Below are 15,112 nucleotides of genomic sequence, written 5' to 3' on the forward strand. Positions count from 1 at the left end.
GTCAGAGGGACCGGCAGGTAAAAAGTGGTGGTGCATTCTCTCAACTTGCGCAGCAGTCTATCTGTGAAGTTATTTTATAATGAGAAAATAAAATATCACTCCATGCCCACATTGTATGCAATCATTCTATTCAATAGTCTTCGGCATTCGCCCATATTGCAGTAGCTAAATCATGCTACTTTTAGTGTGTACGACACTTGGCATTTTAACCTCCTCACCACGTTGTCAGTTTTTGAGTCAGTCACCCATTTTTATGGTTGTATTTCTTTGTCCTGTTGAGTGCTAGAAACTCAACTGCAGAGTCAATAGAGGTTGTTTTATTGGGTCTCTTGCGCAAAGATGAACCCTGAGGACCTCATGCTACACTCGCCGGATTTCCAGACAGCATGATGGTCTGTGGTCGGTATGGGAGAGTATGTTTGAAGTCTTGTGTTTCTGATTGGCTCAGTGGACACATCTAAACCAATTGTGTTTCATAAGGGCGTGGTAGGCTACATTGATTTTTCTAAGAAACAACTGCAAAAAAAAGATTTCATACAAACTAAGCATCAGCTGTCCAGATTGTAATGTTGCTTATGTTGTGCATAAAGTGATTCAAGAATATATTCACATAACCTTCACAGGCAACACTTTACAATAAGGTTTCATTTGTTGACATTAATGCATTAGGTATCACGAACAAACACTTAAAAATATAGTTTTGAAAAAATAAAATTTCAAAGAGCATTAACTAATGTTAATTTATACAACTTTTGATTTTAAAAATGTATTAGTATATGTTGAAATTAACTAACTCAGATTAATAAATGCTGCAAAAGTATTGTTTATTGTTAGTTCATGTTAACTAATGTAACAAATGGAACCTTATTGTAGTGTTACGCATTCACAAAACCTAAGTAAAATCTTAAACTATTAAAAATTATGAAAATTAAAAGAAAACTGACATTTATAATCAATTTGCTTTTGTTTTAAGGTAAAAAAACACAGTTTGTAATAGCCTAATAATATATTAAAACAAAATTCCTCTAAAAAATGAAATGGACACTTTTTTATATAATTTTTAGGTATCTAATAAATGAATCAGTATGTTTCAGAACTTTGATCAGCCTCCTAAAATGACCACAATATTACATGATTATTCCGATATTTATTAATATCACATATAATGACAAAACGGTCTAAGAATGACATATGAAATACAGTATATAGACTTAACTGATACTCTTTTTAGGACTGTCACATTAAATTACCCCTCCCACTCACCTCCCTCAAGACCACCCATAATCAATCTTACATCAGTAATCTAAATGATGCAAAAGCACCACACAGCACAACCAATCTCTCTTTAACACAGGAAAAAACGCTGTATATGCTTTCTCATGCAGATATTTCAAGCAGAACCTTCTTGTCAAATAATAGTGCTTTTTTTCAAGTTATTTTTATTATTTGTATAGCACTTTTCACAAAACACAATGTTTCAAAGATTTACATAAATTCATACTGTGATGTCTTTAAAGGAATATTTCACCCAAAAATTTAAATTCACTCATCATTTACCCAGACATGGGCAACATACGGTCCGCGGACCAGATCAGGACCTTCTCATGGTTTAATGTGGCCCGTTGCTCATTTATCGTAAAAGCGTTATAATTTTCTTTTCATTGGATATTTCAGTTTACTTGCAATGGGACCTAACGTGTGTCCAAAAGCGAACATGCTCAGGGTTGCCAGATAAGAGACGCAACACTCCCAGTTTGAGATTAATACTTGCGCAAATTGGAAATAGTCTGCCTAATGTTATAGCCTACTTATTTTGTGCAATCTGCAACCATGCACACAAGTGCGCTTATGCACCACTTAAAGCCCGATGTGGCCCCTTTACCAAAATAGTTGCCCACCCCTGTGCTAACACTTGTGCCATCCCAGATGTGTATGACTTTCTTTCTTCTGCTGAACACAAAGGAAGATTTTAAGAAGAATATCTCAGCTCTGTAAGTCCATACAATGCAACTCACCCTGTGAGAACCTTGGAGCTAAAAAAAAGCAAAGGCAGCATAAAAGTAATCCCTAATTATCCAGTTGTTTAATTAATGACTTCAGAAGTAATATAAGTATGGGTGAGAAACAAATTCATATTTCTGTCATTTTTTACTATCAATCTCCTCTTTTACTTCCACAGTCTTCTACTTTTGTTTTTGATGATTCACAATCTTCATGCATATCGCCATCTACTGGGCAGGGGGGAGATTTTAAAGTTGAAAGATATGGATTTAACCACTGGAGTCTTATGGATTACTTTTTGCCTTTATATGCTTTTTGGACCTTCAAAGTTCTGGCCACCATTCACTTGCATTGTATGGACTTACAGAGCTGGAACATTCTTCTAATAACCTTTGTTTGTGTTCAGCAGAAGACAGAAAGTCATACACATCTGGGATGGCATGAGGGTGAGTAAATTATAAGAGAATTTTCACTTTTGAATGAACTATCTCTTTAATATCTTAAAGTCCCCAGTGAACAGCTTCATTGAAATCATGCCTTATTGTCTTAACGTCTTTGAGCCCCTAGTGAGCAAGTCATATGTGACTGTGTCAAGGAACAAAAACTCAATAAGATGTTTAGTTAGAGGAGAGGAAAAAAAAATCTTAGGAGAACATAATGCCAAATTATTTAGCTATGTGTTTTACAATTCTTGTATTATTAGTGTAGATTAAGTGATGTAATGTTTTTGGTAGACAACTAAAGGGTAGAGATTGACCATTTTAGTAGGGTTGCCCTCAAAAATGTCCTTTTAGTTGTCTGTATGCTTTTGATTGGCCTGGCTGGATTAGGTTGTGTATTCAGTTACAAGTTTTTATTGCAGAATAGTTTTGGCAGCACATTCCATGAAGGCTCAAAAACGTCGCAGTGGACTGAGTGAGACCAACAGGATCAGAATATAAGTCCATCCAGGCTCCAAAACTGTAAATTGTGTAACTTTTTATTCAACATTATCCATTTTATTATTTATCATGTTTACAGTCACATATTCATAACTAAAGAATTCCCACCACTAACTTGAATATTAAGCTTTGATCTTTTGTGTGTGTGTTATTACCATAAAACTGATAATTACAAGGATATTATGCTATAAATGTTGTTTATGAGGACATCTCTAGTGTCCCCATAATTCAGATAACTTAAAAAAAAATCATACTAAATGATGTTTTATTGAAAATGTAAAAATTCAAAAAGAAATTTGTGAGGGTTAGGTTTAGGGGTACGGTCAGGGGTAGAATCTATGGTTTGTACAGTATAAAAATTATGTCTATGGAGAGTCCTCATAATGATAGCTGCACCAACGTGTGTGTGTGTGTGTGTGTGTGTGTGTGTGTGTGTGTGTGTGTGTGTGTGTGTGTGTGTGTGTGTGTGTGTGTGTGTGTGTGTGTGTGTGTGTGTGTCCTAACTAACGCATCTCTGATTTGACAGTCTATCCAATGGGGAAATTCCATCAGACATACACTATATTCCATTGCATTCTTTCTAATGAGGATCATTTATTCCATATTCTGTGTCCTCAAGGCTTTGGCTCTTTAGCTTAGCCTTATCTTAGGGTAGGGTAAATGGCATTGTGTTTTTATGTTTTGTAGTGTATAGTGTAAGATGCCTGGCACCACATCGCTTCAGTATCGAGGCAGTGTTGGGTTACATTGTCCAGCCTTATGTTCATTTAATTACTGGTTGGCAAAACTGGCATTTTCCCCCTGTTCAAAACCATCTCTGATATCAAAGAAAAAGAAGGATTATTCATGTCCTTTGTAAAAACCTATTTTATAAATTCCAGGTTTGTAATCAGAAATGAAAATCCTGGGATTATTTGCTTACCTTCATGTTGTTCCAAACTTGTTTGACTTGGAACACAAAAAAAAAAAGAATTAAGCAGAATGTTAGCCTCATTCACCACTCACTCTCATTTGTATGAAAAAAAAAGTTAAAGGCATTGCGTTTAACTGAGGGTGGTGAAAACTCCACTCATAGAGATACAAGTTTATTTTCATGAACATTGCCTTCATTCAGAAACATTTAAATTATTTCTCACCCTGCTTTATGTAATGGTCAAATCTGCTAATTTATGACAATGCTCTGCTATGACAGCTTTATATCCTGTGCTCAGTTGCTCTGCTATGGTGGCTGAGAGTGAAGAAAAAGATACACACACTGGATTAGGAGAGATATGGCATCTGCGCCCATCTGATGACTCAATCTTAACTGGGCAAGGGGAAACCCTGGCTGTCAGTCATTCCCACTTCAAAGGCAGAGCAGGCAGAAATATTTGGGAGGGTGAGAGTCAAGGATACCAGTCTGATATTTGTGAACACTAACAGGCATTGTGTGTCACTTAACACCGAGGATATATAGTTGCTTTGAACTGTGCCACCACCCAATACTGACCACTTACCAAATTTAATGGTGATATTGAGGTGTGGTTGGCAGGAAGAGGCAAGGTTTTGAAGCTAAGGTTTATCACAGATTCTAAAATGTTTGAACACAGTAGAGTGTGGACATTGTTTATACTGTAATAGTAACATTATAAACATTGTAAAACAATTGTGCTATACTAAGGGAAATAAAGCTAGGATAAAATACAAGTTCTATACATTGTATGAATTTATACTTTTCCTCTCCATAATATGAGCAGTCTTTGTCTCATTCATGCATTTTAAGTACCCATTTTTTAGAATGAGAAGCTGTGAGCAGCATTATTCACAGCAGCGCTATCTTTTTCACAGGAATTACAACGAGGCTGTGAGGGAGAGACGTATAGTCTATTCAACTGATTTTACAGTTGTTTAAAGTGTTTTTGCATCGTTTCGCAGACGAAACATTGAAAAAATAGTAAGAAGAAACGTGTGGTGCTGAGTGTCAAGTCATGATCTTCTCAGCTGTCCTCACTATCCTCTGCAGGGCTTTGCGGTCCAAAACGGTGCAAGTCCCAAACCAGGCAGTGATGCAGCTGCTCAGGATGCTCTCAATAGTCCCTCTATAGAATGTAGTGAGGATGGGGGGTGGGAGATGTGCTTTTCTCAGCCTTCAAAGAAAGTAGAGACGCTGCTGGGCTTTCTTGGTAATAGAGCTGGTGTTGAGGGACCAGGTGAGGTTCTCCGCCAGGTGAACACCAATGAATTTGGTGCTCTTGACAATCTCCACAGAGGAGCCGTCGATGTTCAGCGGAGAGTGGTCACTCTGTGCTCTCCTAAAGTCATCAAACATCTCTTTTGTTTTGTCCACATTCAGAGACATGTTGTTGCTCTACACCAGTCCGTTAGCCGCTGCACCTCCTCTCTGTATGCTGACTCGTCATTCTTGCTGATGAGACCCACCACGATGCGCAAACTGCAGTGGGTCTAGTGAAGGGGGGACAGCTGGGTGTTAATGTGACTCATGACGAGCCTCTCGAAGCACTTCATGATGATGGGTGTAAGTGCGATATGATGGTAGTTGTTGAGGCAGGACGCTGAAGATTTCTTTGGCATGAGGACGATGGTGGTGGCCTTGAAGCACGTTGGAAAGACGGCGCTGCTCAGAGAGATGTTGAAGATGTCGGTAAGAACATCAGCCAGCTGGTCTGCACATCCTCTGAGCAATCTGCCAGAAATGTTGTCTAGTCCAGCAGCCTTCCGTGGATTGACTCTACATAGAGTTTTCCTCACATCAGCCGTGGTAAGACAGAGCACCTGATCGCTTGGGAGGAGGGGTGGTCTTCCTCGCCACCACATCGTTGTGCCTCAAGTCATTCAGCGGATCTAGACGGGAGGCATCTTTGTCACAGTCAACTGATGTTGTCCGGTAGTTGGTGATGGCCTGGATGCCCTGCCACATACACCATGTGTCGCCGCTGTCCTGAAAGTGACTGTGGATTCTCTGGGCGTGAGCGCGCTTTGCCTCTCTGATGGCCCGGGACAGTTTGGCCCTCGATGTTCTTAGGGCCGCCTTGTCGCCTGCTCTGAATGCGGAGTCTTGGATCCTCAGCAGTGCACTCACCTTCCGCAGACATCCACGGCTTCTGGTTGGAGTGTGTGGTGATGGTCTTGGAGAAAGTATCTTGTAGTAGCTGATCACTGATGCTGTGTATTCCTCCAAGTTGGTAGAGTCGCCATATGTTTCAGTCTCCCTGAACATGTGCCAGTCAGTACACTCAAAACAGTCCTGAAGAGCAGAGATGGCTCCTGCTGGCCAGGTTTTCACCTGCTTCTGAAGTGGCTTTGGGTGCCTGACGAGCGGCCTGTATGCTGGGATTAGCATAACAGAGATGTGGTCTGAGTAGCCGAGGTGGGGAGGGGCTTCGCCCAGTGTGTGATTGGGATGATTGTGTAAACAAGATCAAGCATGTTCGCCCCTCTCAAAGTCCACATACTGATGGAATTTAGGGAGCACTGTCTTGAGATTCGCATGGTTGAAATCTCCGGCGACAATAAACAGTCCGTCAGGGTGAGCGTTCTGCAGTTCGCTAATAGCCCCATACAGTTCACAGAGCGCTTCCTTAACATTAGCACTGGGGGAATGTAAACTCTGGTTATAATGACAGTGGTAAATTCCCATGGTAAATAAAAAGGTCTGCATCTAACAGTCACAAGCTCCACCAGCAATGAGCAGTAGCTAGCGACTAGCATCGAGTTCTTGCACCATTCAAACACACAAGTCTTACCGCACAGAGCTGCATTTCTGTCGGCACGAAACGAGGCGAGCCCATCTAGCTGAATGGCGGCGTCCGTAACTCTGTCGCTGAGCCGCGTCTCCGTGAAAACAAAGACGCAGCAGTCTCTAAACTCATGCTGCGTAGTCTGCTGGAGTCGGATGTAGTCCAGTTTATTGTCCAGGGAGCAAATATTTGAGAGCAGGCCGGCTAGGTTTTGTTTTTAGCCTAACATTGACCCCCGCCCTCTTGCCATGCTTCCGCTTCTGCGCACACCGCTTACGACGTCCTCTGCATCAGGCGACGCAGAGGACTGGAGGCCTGGTCTCCGCAGCAAGCCGAGGTCGCGTAGCTTCTCTTGCAGATCATCATGCAGCTTGGTTGTTGCATGAGGCTTATATTTGAGCAGTGTCTGGCAATGGTAAACATGAACACCAGTTGCTCCGATGTCCATGTAATGTAAAAGTCGGGCTAAGTAAAAAAAATAGCACCATTTTGGACCAGAGTGGCCGCTGCGTGCTACCGTGCCACCATCTTGGATCAAAGCAGGGTGTATAACTTGCATGCAACATTGAACAAGGAGGAAATATACATTATTTTTAATTCTTTGAGCAAAAAACAACAACTTTTCTGTAAAGTGTTATAGAAAGTAAAGTAATCAGTAAATGTGATTATCTTTTGATAAAGTAATCTAATTATAATTGTACTTTTTACTTTTTAAGTAACTTGCCCAACACTGATAGTAATTAATTTTGAACTTGAGATTTGGCAGATGAAAAGTGAAGGGACTGCAATTTGTGAATACATTCAAAGAGTAATTATTGGGAGTTATTTCTTGTCTTTTCTAATCCATTACTTTACCCCAATGAATGGCCAATGAGTGGCTTTGTATGGCCATCTCTCAAACACCTCAGCTGTTTATTTAGAGGGGTTGTGATGAATAGTCAGCTGCTAACAGACTGGTGTGACTGGACATGTTTGGACTGTAGAGGTGGGAGGAATGTAGTTAAACAGTGGAACTGAGAAGGTGTGAGGAGAGAGGGGTTCAGAGCACAGAATGGCCATCAAAGAGTCTGTATGGCTGCTTAGAAATAGATTCAGGAAAGGGCAACCTTTGTATTTTTTTATTCACATCTGACTTAGATAAAGTAAAGCAGAAATAAGAAGACAGGCTTTCTGTGAGCAGGTCCAACTGCAGATGAATGAGCACAGAGAAAAATAAAAGTAAATGACTGATTGTCTGGGGAGCCTGAAGTGTAGTCATCAGTCTGATTCAGTTTACATTAGTTTAGAACACTACTTCATGCAAATGTTGTTTCTTAATATATATTTAGGAGAGCAGAGAGATCAGTCTGTGAAACTCATAATTCCTCTTGAAAAATCAAATGGCCTGGTTTTGGGAATTTGACTGGAGCAATTCCACTACACATAATAAAACCAGTTACAGTTCTTGCAGGGCCAAGAGTAGTATGGCTTTATGTATAATAATTAAAAAAAACACATTTAGTATCTGACTTACATATTTATGCTGAACTCAATATAATATATATATATATATATATATATATATATATATATATATATATATATATATATATATATATATGTACTAAAAAAGAAATCAATTGCATTGCCACATCTGCACTTCAAGAAAAATTGACAACGCTCTCTCTCACACTGACATTAATCGATGTTGGGAGGTCAGTGATACAGTGGCAGTGTAGAATGTACTTTGATTCAGATGAAGGTCACTCCCAAAGTACCACTGAAATACTGTCTTTGCTCAGTTATTTCTAAATACTGTATATCAACACTTTTGTTCTTCTTAAATCATCCGGCTGTATTTCAGATAATTTTTTGGATGTATACAAATTTAGCTCTTTACTAGACATCCATTCCATAATGGCTTTTATGAATACCGAGGCTTTGTGGGATTGTAAATAAAACTGAAGTGAAATCAAAATGTTTTAGTGGAAGTTACTCTGTATAGTTTAGGAGAAACTGGTCTCAGATCTGCCATTTGGGTAACAGTGTGTGGCTCTGGGGATATGGTTATTTGGAACACAACTAATCCCATGAACACCCACGCCAAAAAGACAGTATTGATGTTTTTGAGCAGTGAAAACCTACTCTGGTAGATTAGGAAAGGTCTGCCAGGCTCTGTAAACCTGTGATTAAAAGCTGTAGTAGTCCTTAGGGTATTAAACATGAATCTGGGTAATGAACACAGAAGGAAGGGGTAAATAAAAGAAGCTTTTTGGTAAATTAAATTACATGTAAACATTTAATGACTTCGGGGGGGTCTTACATCAGACGTCTAATATTTAGGTATAGTATTGGAATGTCATGTGGATTACAAACATTTTTAAGTAAAAGTAAATTATTTATATTCTAAAATGTGAAATAGAAAAAGAGTATTTATTTAAACCAAGCTGAAAAATGGCTCATTTGTAATTTGTGCAACTTGTAAAACTTGTAACTTCACAAGGACTAAATACATGTGCATATGACTACCTCTTCAGCAAGACACCATGTGCATATGACTACCTCTTCAGCAAGACACCTTCATGTGCCTGTCTGGATTTGAATGCTTGTCTACATAAACGTGCACTAGACAAACGGCACACAAGAGCGTAAAAGCACAACTTTTCAAAATGTGTCTCATTCTGCTGCTGCCACCGACTGGGAGAAACAAACGCAGTCCTGTGTGTAAACAAACATGGAAGATGTGAGATATGAAGACCAGCATCTCTGCTTTGTCCTGCTGAAGCACCCAACATCATTGATTGTATTACAGTCACAATATGATTCAAGCTTTAAAAAGGAACTGTTATTGAAGGATGAGGCAGTTAAAACACTATTGCAAATCCATAAGTAAACAATTTTATTCATGAATATTTTATATATCAGTCTATTTAATTACTGTTTAATACTTTATGGTGCTACCTGAGTGACCAGTTTAATTTATTCAGATGAAATGTGTTGTGTGTATATTATGTGCTAACCTGAAATGTAGTGTGGAGTTTGTAGAAAAATATAACTGTATTGAAAGGGCTGCATGATGTCAGCCAATCAGAACAGTGGGTGTTTACATTGAAGTCTTAAAGGGCCAGACAGCTCAAAATCGAGTGTTTCAGACAGAGGGCCAGAGATGGGGTGGAAAATTATTATATATGACTAAATTATAACTGTTTTGGTGTAAAAATAAATAAATTTAAAAAAACTATACCACAGTTATAAGTGGACCTCAGGGAAGTTAATACAATTATTTAAAAAAAAAAAGAGTATGTCATGAACCCTTTAAAGGGAAAGAGAAGTCAGCAAAGGTTACTACTTTGCATCCAAAATGTTTCCATGCCTTGCTACAGAAAGATCTTGAAGCTTTTATCCATTTCTTAATAAGATAATAGTTCTTATGTGTGACAATTGATTTCCTCAGATGTACGCTGTCCTTCTCTTTGCCTCTTGTATTGTTTTTCTATTTCTGCTTTCCTCAGACATATGATTTACTCTCTTTATATTAATAAGCCCAGATTGATTGATTTTGCAATGCAAAAAAGCCAATAAAACTTTTTGGTGTGTAAATTTTCCAAAGTGTGTGGTCAGGACAGGGCACTAAAAGAGAAGGAGAGAAGGCAGAAAGTGATTTGCTCATTTACCGCATAATATTTAAGATTGAAATGTGTGTATGTATCAGTTTTTTTATGTTAATTATTTAACCATTGCTATTAGAGTTTTAGTAGTTAGTATTATTAAAATAATAATTAACATTAACGTTATTTCACAGATTTTTCATGAGCTATGAGTTATTGTAAAAAATATTGTATTTTGTTGTAATCTCAATATGAGACATACATTTTAGTTGAGACATATTTTTGTTTGTAAATGTGCATTCTTTAAACTCAAACATTGAACCTAAACTGTCAATAAACATAATATTAATAGAAGCCTTTTAACTCTTTAACACAGTATTTTACACAAACAGAATTTACCCTGCATATTTATAGATACTAGTAAACTAAGGTAGGATTCCATAGAATTACTGAAAGCTGCCCTCAGAGGATTGTTCATTGAGATATTTCTAATTCAGTTTCAAATTCATGCCTTAACTTGAAGATGGTTGTGAATATGTATTGAATCACAGCTTCTGGCTTGTACAATCATGGTCATTGCATGCATTTTTGTGTGTATGTGTGTGCGCATGTCTTGATTTCTGTTATGCCTTTGTATTAACTATGGTGTCCATTACTGCATGCAAAAAGGTTGTCTGGTCTAACTTAGACCTCAGTGGGATCTTAGAGCTTGAGAAATGTTTGGAATTTATCATGTCTGTCTGTGAAATTGTCATCAAACTTACAATTGTCTTCCAACATCTTGTTTATCCTAGTTTCAGTCCTGTTGCAGCATGTATTATCTTCCACTGGTGCCTTTTTTAGGAGAGTAGAGAATCTGTAACTGTCTTCTCTCTCAAGTGAATCTCCATAAAATGTGGAAATACTCTATAAGGCTCTAGATAGAATGAGCATGCCATGTGACTGATGTGTCACTTTGACAAAGAGTAAAGAGAGCCTTAAACATTGTGGTCCAAAAGTTTGAGATAGCTTTTGTTTTGCATTCTTATTTATACATATTTTTCATTACAATTTATGTCATCAGCATAACTAAAGTGAAAAGTAGAAAATAGACATGAATTTCTGTATTTATTGCTATCTTCCCCTTTGGCTTTAATGACAGTACACACTCGAGCATGGACAAGCTTATGCAAAACCTGATGATCCATGTTATTCCAGCATTATTTGAAATGTTCCAAATAGCCTCTTTTGTGCTTTAATAGAAACAAAGAAATTTGACCTTTTGTAGAAAAGAGTGATCCATGTCAAAAAAATTTGCTTATGAGTGACCTAGAAAAAGTGTATAATCTTAAATATTATGTCTTCATTTTACATAATAACACAACCATATTCTTTATTAGCCGATGATTCACAAAAGTGAAAAGATATTGAACTGATTTTCTTCAGATGAACAGCAGGTTAAGAAATCAACCAAATACTCAAAATTACTAGTATTTTTATTACTAAGTATTTTATGTTGGTTCTTAAGATTTGCACTACTTCTAATAAATGCACCCATTACAGGTTTAACATCATTAGAGCCAAATTATTACAAACTGGTTTAATTAATAATTCCTTAGTTATTACTTAGTTTAATTATATAGCCCTTACATACACATTCTAACAGAGCTGTAACAAATGAATAATTAGTTTACTGTAACAATGACCAAAATAAAATACATTTTATTCATTTTATTTATAATAAATCATATTTTTTGTCTAAACTTTGTATTTAAAAAGTAAAGCTTTAAATAATTTTAAACACAAGAAATTCAGTAATGAAAAAAATATGTTTTGCCTGTTTGTCTGCACTGAAGACAAATTGCATAATGAAATGTACACAATTTAAATAAACTATGTTTACAACACGTAGCCTACACTAATTCAATTTTCAAAGACTCTCTTATGAGAAAAGTCAGAGTCAGAGGGCCAAAGGACAGTCAGCACAACATCCATTGGTATGATTGAAAGAATAAATAAATAAATTGAGCAGACGACAGGCTTGCTCTAATGTTAATGAGGCATATTGATCAAAGGCTACAGTGAAAATTGGCAAACAGATAATGGGTGAGTGGAGACTTCCTCTGGGAGAAGACGTTAGATCTGGAGTGAATAAGAGCCTTCTTTATTAGCCGATGATTCACAAAAGTGAATAGATACTGAACTGATTTTCTTCAGCTGAAAGGCAGGTTAAGAAATTAACCAAATACTCGAAATTACTCAATTAGCAGTATTTTATATCTGAAGTATAGCTTTTCTGTTGGTTATTTCAACTGCTTCTAATAAATGTGCCCATTAGATGTTTTAAAACACTAGAGCCAAATTATTGTCAAAAATAATTTAAAAATTAAATCCACATTTTAAAATTAACCGATGCATGTATATAAAGGCTTATATACTACATTAATATATTTAATTATATAGCACTTACATACACATTCTAGCAAAGCTATAACAAATGAATTATTAGTTCACTGTTACAATGATCAAATTAAATAAATTCAAACATGCACTTTCACAGTCAAATAGACACTTAAGGAATCACTATGGGTGTGAATTATTGATTGAGAGATGCTGGACAGCAGCATCCTGATGAGGGTTGGTTTGGAGCTGTGCTATTTAATTAAGAAAATGTACTCTTTCTCTTCCTTTCTCTTTTGTCAGCACAAACACCTCAGCGGAAGAACAGGCACCCAGAGTACGCTTCAGCACAAAGAGGCCCATCATTCCTCCTCCTGCCTGTAATTACGGCCTCCGACTGAAACAGCATGAAAATTTATGTCTGAAGGTGTTCTTAATGTCTGCTGTCTGTACTAAGATATACAAGGCTGATACAGATAATCTCGTGGATCATAAAAGACACAAGCTGCCAGAAAGAGAATTAGGGCTTCTTTATCATAAAATTATTTACAGGTTGACAATGTATCTTGCTTTCAAGAAAAGAAGAAAAAAAAACATTAAAACTGCAAATCTCCTTGTTAGTATATGCTTTGTTATAATATGTTATAACTCTATGCTGAATGAACAGGTGCAGCCTGGTGTGAAATGATCTGTTATACATACAGAATTATGGGCCCTGATTGATTAGTGATGGAGTATTAAAACAACAGGTGATATTGACCTCACAAATATAGATTTCACTGAAATGGGCCCAGTGAAGCAGCTGCAAGCAATGGTCTACTTTCTGTAAGATAGCAGAGTATTTTAAGGGTTAAAGTTGTGTGTGTGAACATTTAAGCTACTTATCCCATTATGTCGAGTTACTGACAAGTGCAATCTCCTTTCAGACATCTTTGCTTCAATTCAAGGGTGCTTACTTTTTGTTGTTGTGCCACTGATAGCATGTAGCATGAGCAGCCTCAGACAAGGACAAGGACAAGTTCCGGACCTGCATCAGTTAGTGGCGTTTCAAAAAACCTAGTGTATGGCATAGTTCCCTGTGGCCATACCACAAAGACATTTGAAAGACAAAGACCATGAAACCACATTATATCTAAACAAACATATGACACTTTCCAATGCAAAACTGCATGTCTATACCAAACTCAGTTAACTTGTTAACAATAAATGCAAAAAGTTAATATGCAGAGATTTCTTGCATATGAAAAGCTCCAAGAGTGTACATACCGCAAATTAATGCAAGCTACTCCTTCTTTGACAGGTCTTTGGTTTCATCCACCAAAAGTGAAGAAAAAAATGTACTTCGTCGACAATTTTCTTAACGATTTTGTTCCCAAAACACTATGATGAGATCATTCTGACAGTCTTTTGATGTATAATATCCATATGTTCATGCCATTCTTACGCTCATCACCTGTCCATTTCTCCAAAAACAAAAATTAGTTCACAAATATTTCCTCGGTTGTTTGATTGTTTCCATTCATCATACCCACGGAAGGGCAGACCTTGATGGCCCAGGTAACTTGCTGCCAGTAGCAAAGTTTTCCCTTGAGTTTGATTTTCGTTCACCTCTGCAGATCTGTTGTTAATAATAGCTGTTGCTATTGATGGCTTTTTACCTGCACATACATCCTTGTAATCTGCCCATGCCTTCACTGCATCCCTGTGTTGAGGCCGCTCGGTGTGTCCTCTTAACTGTGAGTGCATGTTCTTCCAGCATGTAAAACCCCTCTCTATGAATGGCCGAGCTCCATTTTTTCTCCTGGCCCCAAGTGACAAACCGCCAAAATGTCAAGAGGCAAAGCAAAAAACAGCATCAACTGAAATGGAATATTCAATTCATTCATGTATTTTGTAACGCTTTGATGAAAATATCTACTGATATCTACGATTGTGTTTGTAGCTAATGCTGGTTGATGGCATAGAGACATCCATTGGAGGATTCGTAGTAGAAACTTTAGATGATGTTTCACTTAAAGAACTGGTATAGTCCTCATTCTTTTCACTGCTGCTCCCACCATTCTCCTTAATGTGTTTATTTTAAAAAAAACATCAGAGAGGATTGTTTAGGCTTGCTTCTTTTCATTTTTACTTCAGTATGTTGACAGCTAATCAAAAAAGATGCAAGTTTAATTGATGCAATTGACTGCGGCTGCGCAACAGATGTGTTCTGGAACTGGAAGTAAAATCAATTGATTTATCCACAAAGAAAATTATTAGAATTACTACAGTATTTTTGCAATAATGTATACACTTGGCTAGAGGGCTGAGGTGAGGTTGTTATGTGTTTTATATGCTCATGTAAATGCTGCCATAGTGATTTCAATATCATTAAAAAAAACACCAGTAAAGAACTACACTACCCACAATCCTGGAGTGGGATCCAATCAGAGACAGCTTAGGGAATTTTCTGGCCCCAAGTTACATA

Source organism: Xyrauchen texanus, chromosome 3, assembly GCF_025860055.1.
Source record: "Xyrauchen texanus isolate HMW12.3.18 chromosome 3, RBS_HiC_50CHRs, whole genome shotgun sequence".
Classification (NCBI taxonomy): Eukaryota; Metazoa; Chordata; class Actinopteri; order Cypriniformes; family Catostomidae; genus Xyrauchen; species Xyrauchen texanus.